This window comes from Oncorhynchus keta, unplaced genomic scaffold (genome assembly GCF_023373465.1).
Source record: "Oncorhynchus keta strain PuntledgeMale-10-30-2019 unplaced genomic scaffold, Oket_V2 Un_contig_2759_pilon_pilon, whole genome shotgun sequence".
NCBI lineage: Eukaryota > Metazoa > Chordata > Actinopteri > Salmoniformes > Salmonidae > Oncorhynchus > Oncorhynchus keta.
In genome coordinates this window covers 315308-325679 of record NW_026285609.1, presented here as the reverse complement: position 1 = coordinate 325679, position 10372 = coordinate 315308, and positions in this window count along the sequence as shown.

Sequence of the window (10372 nt, the reverse complement as noted above, 5' to 3'; positions counted from 1 at the left end):
AGAGAGTTTGTTAACTGGCAACAAGAGGCATTGCCCACCTCTTTGGGTATATATCATTCAGATGCTCATAAATGTTATCCATTAAATGTCACATCAGTTTTCCCCTCTGCACCGATATTAGAAGCCACAAATCGTTCTTGCATCTTTGATACATTCTAAAATAACATTCAGATCGAACTCCAAAGACATTACCTCTGGTCAGTCACATTATGTTTGGCACTGTGGAACAGTGAGAGCAGTTGCACTTTCGGCTGCATCCAGCCTCCCACTCTAATTGCCTCAGAATGCCACCCTGACATTTCCTTAACAGGTCCCTGGGAATTGTGAAAAATCCATGTGTATTAGTCTGAGGAGCGTTAGCCAATATTTGCAGTCCTTTAAACGACTCAAAATGTCTTCCAACTGCTGACATTTTGGATGGGCTCCATTTATCTGGACTGCTGTTACTATGCCTCTCTGCTCGTCAGCTTTGGTTATTCCAGTATCGGTGGGAAATATTCATAATAAAACACAACACAATGGGCATTGTGCTGCTATAATAGGATGCTACTATCCGGTTTGTATACAATTTGTATGGAAACCCAGTAGTAGCATCCTATTATAGCAGCACAATACCTATGATACAAATTAAGTCCTGAGCATAGAGGATAAGCCTGGCAGAGTGGCAGAGTAGCGTGGCAGTACCCCCAGCCCACTCTGCCGTGATATAACTGGATGCATCCCAAATTGCACCTTATTCCCTATATAGTGCACTACGTTTGACCAGGGGCCATGGGAATAGGGTGTCATTTGGGCTGCAGACTGTGTCATTTTCTCTGGGCACAGCACTCGATAGGAATCAGACAAGGTGATTTTATCTCCCTGCTAACTATCATTGTGGCAACGTTGGGGTGCTCAGCTGGACATTCATTCAGCTTGCAGCTTCATCTGCCCTGTACGATAACACTATAGGCCTTGTACAGGTGGGAGTTGCATTCAGACACTTCTTCCAACACACAAAGACAGGAATATGAATGTTGTAGCACCTCTGGCTTGGGCCCTGTTGGAATACTCCAGAAATAATCCTTCCTGCCTCCTACCTTCACAGATGTAAATTGGTGGTTGGTTATAGATCTGTGCTTCCCTCTCAAGAAAACAAGGAAGGTTGAATTTTTCATGTATTCCTGAGTGTTCTTAACTCTGGGTTAATGTTGACTGGCATGACCAAGGCAACATATCAAAGTCGTCATTCGGGACTAATTAGCTGAATCAGGTGTCCTACTGCAGGGCTGGAAGGACAGCCTGCACACCCAGTAGCTCTCCAAGCCCAGAGTTGGAGAACCCTGGACTATGGCTTAGCTGTCCCCTGGTGACAGCGTTGGTTTTCATGTGTCCATGGCAACACAGATGGAACAAACATAGAGAAGGGGTTTCATGGACCACAACAGCTGCCTGCTAAACACAGCATGCTTGAGAGGCAAACAAGTGTTCCATCTGCCATTGGCTTTGTGAATGATTACCTCTTAACCATCAATATACAGTCACATATGTCTTGTCCAACAGTCTTAAATATTATACCTTTGTGTGTGTGTGTGTGTGTGTGTGTGTGTGTGTGTGTGTGTGTGTGTGTGTGTGTGTGTGTGTGTGTGTGTGTGTGTGTGTGTGTGTGTGTGTGTGTGTATTATAAAATGCATTGGTTGATAGAAACTTTGGCTTGGGGTTGATATTAAAAACTGTATCCTCCCTGAATAGCTGTTTAGTTGGTAAACACAAACCTTCACATGCATCAGAGAGATTCAGAAAAAGTACCTGCCTGATGTGAACAGGGAATAGATTCACCACATCTCATCACAGTAATTCATAATAAACAGCAAGCTTGAGTTGACCATCTCCATTTATAACATTGTTAGCGAACTGCTAAAAGCCCAGCGGCCTGGGACACAGATCGATCTTAACTGAAGGGATGGCATTTCATGAGTGCGTGCATTAGCATGATGCTAAAAGTGTTTAGTCAGTGGGTTCTCTGGACAGCTTTCTAATGGGAGATCATCATAGGCCTGTTGAGAAAAAGCATCATCAGCAGATTAGGATCAAACTGAAAGAAATGGACTGTCCAGTAAGAAAGGTTAACTTTTATTTTCCGTTGCAACCTCCGGTTTCTTGTACTCCTCCTAAGGCATCAAGGCATTTACAGGGTATGCTTCCCAAATAGCACCATATGCCCTATATCAGGGAGGGCAACTCCAGTCCTTGGAATGGTGTCACACATTTTTTTCCATCCCTAGCAAACACAGCTGATTAAACTAATTCCATTCTAAACTGAAGTTCAAGATTAGTGGATTATTGGAGTCCTGTGTGTTGGCTGAGGATGGGGCAAAAGTGGAACACCAATCAGGACACAGAGGACTGGAGTTGCCCATCCCTGGTGTAGTGAATATCATCTCTCCTCAGTCAGTCAAGCAAAGTAGTTTGGGGAGCTGTCTATTGCCCTCACACATAACCCCCGACAGGATCTTGTTGCCAGGGACAAGCTGAGACTTGCCCATCTTCCTGGGTCTCTGTTGACGTCATTAAGGTTGGCAGATGCTCCCCTGGGCTTCTGTTTGGGTTCATAATCTACACGGTTGGATGACTTCTCTGCATCTGTGGTTGAGGGAAGATCATCACCCACTGGCCAGCTAATGACATGGCAGTGTACATTACTCCCGACAGGTCAAAAGGTCATCCACAGATGGGTGCAAGGTAACATTCCCAGACAGTGATTTTGGGTCAGTTTAGCATTTTCCTTACTAATGGTAAGGTTAGGTTTGGGGGAAACAAGCAGAGACAGTGGGAGGCTTGGTGGTGTTATGGTTAACAAAATCTCCCATGATGACAGATTAAACCATAGATGAGGTGAATCTGTACCTACAGGAACCTTCCCCCCGGAGCAGACTTCACTCCCTGTTTTCTTATCTTGGTGTAGGGTACTGGGTGGGGTGACCCCAAGGCATGTGGTAAATAATCCCTCCTACCTCAGATTTAAAGACCTGAGTCATGTTCTTTAGGCACAATACACAAGGAAATGGACTGAAACAGGGAGAGACTACCTAGATTTAAGAAACGGTCATTTTCTTTTTTCATTGTGTGGCGTAATGAACACGATCCAGGTCACCTTCAACCTGCGAGTGGACAAACAACCTGACAGAGATAGTTGCCTTGAGCCAGAATTCCATCTGTTTCACTACATCAGTACCAGCCATTCGGTCCACCATTTGAACAACACAGATAAAAACCACCCTGTCAGTTCGTTGGAAATGGCCAACGTCTCTTTCTTATCATTATTTGAGGGGTTTTATGACACTCAGTTCATCATTAGAATTCTTTACCAAATCAAATCATTGATGTCTTCTCAATTTGTCCAATTGCAAAAATATTGCCAAGTTGATGAGCTAATAAAATCCACCACCTGTTTTTCAGAACCTTTAATAGAAACCTGCATAAATCCATTTAGGCACTTCAGTCCCTATCAACGTTACTTGGACATTTTGGCGAACCTCAGGTGAATGCTTCTCAGTCGTAATCCAACAGATGCTACGCAGGCTGCACAGTATATAGGTTTGCGTCCCAAATGGCACCCTATTCTCTTTGTAGTGCACTACTTTTGACCAGAGATCTGGCACAAACACTGTAAAGGTGGACGTCTTTAATGACTGGGGCTGTGGCGCAAGGACCGAATCCAGTCTATTTATGCTGCTGGCTTACGTAGGAAACCTGTCTCCCTCTAACACAGCTACTCTGTCAGAGCACAGATCGTTAGGGTTATACACCGCCACAAATACTCCATTGATTCAATCATTGAGCTGAGGTGAGGAGCCAAGCCGTATTTCACTGTTCATACTATTGAGAGTTGGGCGAGTTGGTCCCATTTGTTTGAGGAGACCTAGTGTGCGTCCCAAATGGAACTCTTTTCCCTACATAGTGCACTACTTTAGTCCTATGAGCCCTGGTCAAAAGTAGTTGCACTATATACAGAATAGGGTACCATTTGTGTTGCAGCCCTAGTTTGGGCGACAAAGTGCTCAGGTGAAGGAGTGCCCTTGGGCCCCCGTTTGATCAGAGTCTTGGTAGTCCCAGCCCACTGATGATGAATGGCACACTTAATTGTTTGTCTCTCTTACTAGCACTTTCTCACCACACAAGAGATCAATATGGCTCTTAAGGGCTGGTGTGATGGTGTTTTGATATCCTCTCAACTACATTCCATCACTTTCTCTCCTCCTCTCTTACTCACTCCTCTTCTCTTTCTCTCCCCCTCTCTTACTCACTCCTCTTCTCTTTCTCTCCCCCTATCTTACTCCCTCCTCCTTTCTTTCTCCCTCCTCCTCTCTTTCTCTCCCCCTCTCTTACTCCCTCCTCTCTTTCTCTCTCTCTCCCTCTCTCACTCCCTCCCTCTCATTGTCTCTCCCTCTCTCTCTAACCCCCTCCCTCCTCTCTTACTCTCTCCCTCTCCTCTCTTTCTTTCCCCCTCTCTTACTCCCTCCTCTCTTTCTCTCTGTCTCTCTGTCTCTCTCCCTCTCTCACTCCCTCCCTCTCTCTCTCTCTCTCTAACCCCCTCCCTCCTCTCTTACGCTCTCCCTCTCTCCTCCTCCTCTCTTTCTTTCCCCCTCTCTTACTCCCTCCTCTCTTTCTCTCTGTCTCTCTCTCTCTCCCTCTCTCACTCCCTCCCTCTCTCTCTCCCTCTCTCTCTAACCCCCTCCCTCCTCTCTTACGCTCTCCCTCTCTCCTCCTCCTCTCTTTCTTTCCCCCTCTCTTACTCCCTCCTCTATTTCTCTCTCTCTCCCTCTCTCACTCCCTCCCTCTCTCTCTCTCCCTCTCTCTCTTACTCTCTCCCTCTCTCTTCCTCCTCTCTTTCTCTCTCGTGCTTTTACACCTGCATTGTTTGCTGTTTGGGGTTTTAGGCTGGGTTTCTGTACAGCACTTTGAGATATCAGCTGATGTACGAAGGGCTATATAAATAAATTTGATTTGATTTGATTTGATTCTCTCCCCCTCTCTTACCCACTCACCCCTCTTCTCTTTCACTCTCTTTCTCCCTCATTCAACCAACCAATGGTGACAATAGTATTTTGAAGTTATAACATTTGAGACCTAGATTAGTCCTGTGTTGAATGTTAGGAGTACCAACCAACCAATGGTGACAATAGTATTTTGAAGTTATAACATTTGAGACCTAGATTAGTCCTGTGTTGAATGTTAGGAGTACCAACCAACCAATGGTGACAATAGTATTTTGAAGTTATAACATTTGAGACCTAGATTAGTCCTGTGTTGAATGTTAGGAGTACCAACCAACCAATGGTGACAATAGTATTTTGAAGTTATAACATTTGAGACCTATAGATTAGTCCTGTGTTGAATGTTAGGAGTACCAACGGTATGCATTGAGCAGAAAAGTATATCAAATACAATCAAATCCAATCAAATCCAATCAAATCCAATCAAATCCAATCAAATGATGGTTGAATATGCTTCATATACTGTACAATATATTTGATAGATGTTGTCAGGCAGCTAGATCAATATTATATATATTTTTTATTTTACTAGGCAAGTCAGTTAAGAATAAATTATTATTTACAATGACAGCCTAGTGGGTTAACTGCCTTGTTCAAGGGTAGAACAACAGATTTTTACCTTGTCAGCTCAGGGAATTGTTGTAGCAACCTTTCAGTTACTGGTCCAACACTCTAACCACTAAGCTACCCGCCACCTCGTGAAGTGTTACCAAACATGAAGTATGAATCATTTTTATGACCCCATAAGGAGCAGGATTTATTTTAACGAGTTATCAGACTGTAAGCATAAAATGAATGAAGTGTTACCAATTGTCCTTTTCAAATGAAAGAGGAATTGACTGAGATGTAGACCCTATCAAGGCTGTAGGACTGTGTTAATTAAGCTTCTTATAGTAGTAGTGCTGACCCAGGATCAGCCTCCCCCTGTTTATAATCTTATTAATTATGATCTCAAGGTAAAACTGATTATAGCTCAGCACTCTTACTCCAAGACATTTTATGAATAGTGATTCATTGCAAAAATGAGTGCTTTTGACTTGACGTGAACCATCTCAAGTGGAGTATCAGATCTGGAGTGGGACAAAATCCCTCCTGAGATGTGTGCAAACCTAGTGGCCAACTACAAGAAACGTCTGACTTCTGATTGCCAACAAGGGTTTTGCCACCAAGTACTATGTCATGTTTTGCAGAGGGGATCAAATACTTATTTCCCTCATTAAAATGCAAATCAATTTATAACATTTTTGACATGGATTTTGTTGTTGTTATTCTGTCTCTCACTGTTCAAATAAACCTGCCATTAAAATGATAGACATCATTTATTTGTCAGTGGGACAATGTACAAAATCAGCAGGGGATCAAATCCTTTTCTCTCTCACTGTATGTCACCCTGTAGTCACAAAAATAATGCTTTCCTTGATCTCATTTAGTTGATGGAACAGTTTGAGAACCAGTACAATAACTGATCCATATCAACCACAATGCAAAACTGATGAGTATAGCTGAGTTGTTGTTATGGAGAGAATTAGTATTGATCCTATGGATTTCCTGCTACAATGTACTCAAGGTTTTCATCTTACCCTGACTCCCATATGAAACATGTCCCCAGTTTCTATTAGTGCAGAAGAAAGGGAAAGGAAGTGGAGAGATGGAGAGAGAAAAGAACAACCTCCCCTCTTCATCTTCATCTGCCTCATGTCTTTACCTCGGTCTGTGATAAAACAGGGCTGTACTTTTCACTGACCGAGCCTTGGTGATTTCATCCCTTACAGCCAAATGTTATTATCTCCAGAACACTGCCCCCTGCCCAAGTCTAAGGCTGGAAATTCCACAAAATATCCTAGCAACATCCTTTGTTTACAATGTTGGACATTTAGTTAATTATTTATCATGTGTCCATGTCCTGATGGTATTCGGACAGAGATGGACTGGGCCCACATATCGCTTCGGGCATTTGGAACAGACAGGTCCATTTCAAAAAAACATTTTTTTTTTCATTTTTTTCATGATTAGCCAAATAATTATAATTATAATTATAATTCTGCACAAAACCCCCAAATTAGACAGGATCGCATTGGCTAAAGATGGAGCTGCCCATCTGGCATTAGTCTGGACTGTCCTATCCATTTCTGTTTGGTTACCAATCTCCAGGTGCACTGCTAGTGCAGTAGTGTGGTTGGGGCCTGCTTCATTCACTGCTGCACATTTCCATGGCCACATCACTTTCCTTCCCTGATGTACGTCGCTTCGGGCCATTCCTTTATACACTCAGGTACATATACACAATGTTTTTGTTTTCACATAACGCCAGGTGAAGCAAAAACAAGAATGATACAATTTGCTGGAATTTGCAGTCACCCTGTGTAGGCTGTTAAGGTAAACATTTATATTATGTATCAGAGCTTGCCTGTGGCTGGGCCTCTACTACTCCCACAGTCAGGGCACTTTAAACCCAGCGCTGCATGTAAGATAACATTACAATGTAATGGTCCATCAGGCCTGGGCTCCATTTCACCCCTGATTTCCCCAACGCCAGACAGAGTTTCTGCACTGAATTTAAAATACACTGGCAAGCTATCAGTTTGCTCCTACAGCATACATACGTGCTGGCGACACTTTATATATATATATATTCAGTGGGGCAAAAAAGTATTTAGTCAGCCACCAATTGTGCAAGTTCTCCCACTTAAAAAGATGAGAGAGGCAGATATATTCACAACTCACTGCAGTCAACTTAGCAGGTGACCTAGTTGTGACAGTGGCAGTGGATGATATATATATATACAGTGGGGCAAAAAAAGTATGTAGTCAGCCACCAATTGTGCAAGTTCTCCCACTTAAAAAGATGAGAGAGGCCTGTAATTTTCATCATAGGTACACTTCAACTATGACAGACAAAATGAGAAAAGAAAATCCAGAAAATCACATTGTAGGATTTTTTATGAATTTATTTGCAAATTATGGTGGAAAATAAGTATTTGGTCACATACAAACAAACAAGCAAGATTTCTGGCTCTCACAGACCATTAACTTTTTCTTTAAGAGGCTCCTCTGTCCTCCACTCGTTACCTGTATTAATGGCACCTGTTTGAACTTGTTATCAGTATAAAAGACACCTGTCCACAACCTCAAACAGTCACACTACAAACTCCACTATGGCCAAGACCAAAGAGCTGTCAAAGGACACCAGAAACAAAATTGTAAACCTGCACCAGGCTGGGAAGACTGAATCTGCAATAGGTAAGCAGCTTGGTTTGAAGAAATCAACTGTGGGAGCAATTATTAGGAAATGGAAGACATACAAGACCACTGATTATCTCCCTCGATCTGGGGCTCCACGCAAGATCTCAAAAGGATCACAAAATCCCAGAACCACACAGGGGGACCCAGTGAATGATCCAAAGAACACCATACCTACTGTGAAGCATAGGGGGGGAAACATCATGCTTTGGGGCTGTTTTTCTGCAAAGGGACCAAGACGACTGATCCGTGTAAAGGAAAGAATGAATGGGGCCATGTATCGTGAGATTTTGAGTGAAAACCTCCTTCCATCAGCAAGGGCATTGAAGATGAAACGTGGCTGGGTCTTTCAGCATGATAATGATCCCAAACACACTGCCCGGGCAACGAAGGAGTGGCTTCATAAGAAGCATTTCAAGGTCCTGGAGTGGCCTAGCCAGTCTTCAGATCTCAACCCCATAGAAAATCTTTGGAGGGAGTTGAAAGTCCGTGTTGCCCAGCAATCACCCGTCCCCAGCCTGCTCTACAAGAGATCTGCATGGAGGAATGGGCCAAAATACCAGCAACAGTGTGTGAAATCCTTGTGAAGACTTGCAGAAAACGTTTGACCTCTGTCATTGCCAACAAAGGGTATATAACAAAGTATTGAGATGAACTTTTGTTGTTGACCAAATACTTATTTTCCACCAAAATTTGCAAATGAATTCATAAAAAATCCTACAATGTGATTTTCTGGATTTTTTCCCCTCATTTTGTATGTCATAGTTGAAGTGTACCTATGATGAAAATTACAGGCCTCTCTCATCTTTTTAAGTGGGAGAACTTGCACAATCGGTGGCTAACTAAATGCCATATTCCACAAACCCCCAAGATGCCTTACTGCTGTTATGAACTGGTTACCAACATAATTAGAGCAGTGAAAAAGAAAGTGTTGTCATACCCATGGTATACGGTATGATATCCCACAGTTTTCAGCCAATCAGCATTTAGGCCTCAAACCACCCAGTTTTTAATAGTAAGATTATAGGATCTCCATGGTAGGTACACTGTCTGTCTTTGAGACTGCTCTGCTCCGGTCCATAGGGTTGTTGTTACTGTAGACTGCTCTGCTCTGGTCCATAGGGTTGTTGTTACTGTAGACTCTCTCTGCTCCGGTCCATAGGGTTGTTGTTACTGTAGACTCTCTCTGCTCCGGTCCATAGGGTTGTTGTTACTGTAGACTCTCTCTGCTCCGGTCCATAGGGTTGTTGTTACTGTAGACTCTCTCTGCTCCGGTCCATAGGGTTGTTGTTACTGTAGACTCTCTCTGCTCCGGTCCATAGTGTTGTTGTTACTGTAGACTCTCTCTGCTCCGGTCCATAGGGTTGTTGTTACTGTAGACTCTCTCTGCTCCGGTCCATAGGGTTGTTGTTACTGTAGACTCTCTCTGCTCCGGTCCATAGGGTTGTTGTTACTGTAGACTCTTTCTGCTCCGGTCCATAGGGTTGTTGTTACTGTAGACTCTCTCTGCTCCGGTCCATAGGGTTGTTGTTATTGTAGACTCTCTCTGCTCCGGTCCATAGGGTTGTTGTTACTGTAGACTCTTTCTGCTCCGGTCCATAGGGTTGTTGTTACTGTAGACTCTTTCTGCTCCGGTCCATAGGGTTGTTGTTACTGTAGACTCTCTCTGCTCCGGTCCATAGGGTTGTTGTTACTGTAGACTCTTTCTGCTCCGGTCCATAGGGTTGTTGTTACTGTAGACTCTCTCTGCTCCGGTCCATAGGGTTGTTGTTACTGTAGACTCTCTCTGCTCCGGTCCATAGGGTTGTTGTTACTGTAGACTCTTTCTGCTCCGGTCCATAGGGTTGTTGTTGTTGTGTTATGGATAAGAGAAGAACCCACAGAGCCCTGGTGGATCATACAGGCAACATTCTAATGACCTTTCACCCACAGCAAATGACAATAATAGCACCTCATCTTGTTCAGTAGCTATGGTGCAGGTTTGTATTCTGCCGTGTTGCGGGGAGGTTAATTAAAATACAGTGACCCCTCTTGATATTTTGTGTGTATGCCAGTAGGAACGGGGGACTCAGAATTCAACATACTGCAGAAGGTTG